The sequence below is a fragment of the Orycteropus afer genome, unplaced genomic scaffold (genome assembly GCF_000298275.1).
Source record: "Orycteropus afer afer isolate SDZICR_OR568_19922 unplaced genomic scaffold, OryAfe1.0 scaffold00143, whole genome shotgun sequence".
Classification (NCBI taxonomy): Eukaryota; Metazoa; Chordata; class Mammalia; order Tubulidentata; family Orycteropodidae; genus Orycteropus; species Orycteropus afer.
The window spans coordinates 3,764,349-3,765,785 of record NW_006921730.1 but is presented as its reverse complement, the minus strand read 5'-3'; positions in this window follow the sequence as shown (position 1 = coordinate 3,765,785).

The following is a 1,437-nucleotide window of genomic DNA, read 5'->3' as shown; positions in this document are numbered from 1 at the left end:
CAGCTTGATTGCATGTTTAAATGGTCAATTTCAGATTGCAGAAGTTGGTAAAATCTTCAATTTCTTCATCTTTGGCTTTAGTGGTTGGTGCATAAATTTGAATAAATAATAGTTGTATTAACTGGCCTTCCTTGTAGGCATATGGATATTATTATCCTATCACTGACAATATTGTACTTTAAGATAGATCTTGAAATGATCTTTTTGATGATGAATGTGACATCATTCCTTTTCAATTTGTCATTCCTTGTAATAGTAAACCAAATGATTGCCTGATTCAAAATGGCCCATATTGGTCCATTTCAGTTCACTAATGCCTGGGATGAGTCGGGGCCGACTCGACGGCACATAACAACAACAACAACAACAATGCCTGGGATATAGATCTTTATATGTTCCACTTCATTTTTGACAACTTTCAGTTTTCCTAGATTCATACTTCATATATTCCACATTACAATTATTAATGAATGTTTGCACCTGTTTCTTCCCATTTTGAGTCATGCCCCATGAGCAAATGCAGTTTTAAAGCTTTACTCCATCCACATCATTAAGGTTGACTCTATTTTGAGGAGGCACCTCTTCTCCAGTCATATTTTGAGTGCATTCCAACCTGAGGGGCTCATCTGCCATTATATCAGACAATGCTTCACCACTGTTCATAAAGTTTTCCAGTAATATATCAGTGTTTCACTGCTATTCATAAGGTTTTCTGTGGCCCATTTTATCAGAAGTGGATGGCCCCATCTTTTTTCCCAATCTGTCTTAGTCTGGAAACTCCACTGAAACCTGTCCACCATGGGTGGCAATGCTGGTATTTGAAATACCAGTAGCATAGCTTCCAGTGTCACAGTAACACACAAGCTACCACAGTAGGAAAAACTGGCAGACGAGTGGTAGAGTTCTGGGATAGCTCATATTCCAGATGTGTGAATAACAATTATAAGTTTTGGCAAAGCTAGCTAGTTCTGGGATTATTCTATCAAACTTATACTTGCCATTCATATATTATAATCTATTTTAAATTATTTCCAATTTTTAAAAATTGTTAAAATGAAAACTATAAGAAACATCATTGGTTTTCTGCAATTATGAATATTTCCTTAAGTGAAATTTCTGCTGTTGTTGTTAGTTGCAGTCTAGTTGATGCCAACTTATGCCAACCCACATGTGCAGAGTGGAACTACTCCATAGGGTTTTCAAGGCTCTGACTGGAAGTAGATCGCTAGGCCTGTTTTGCAAGGCACTTCTGGGTTTGTTTGACTGCCAATCTTTTGGCTAGTAGTCAAGTGCTTTATGAATTTTTAACAGTGTTTTGTTTTCTACTGACAATAGCTTTCTAGAAAATTTTTACTAATTTATACTTCCTCTACTAGTGTGTGAAAGCTCCATTTCACTACATCTTTACCAGCATTAAGGAGCTCTGGTGGTGTAGTG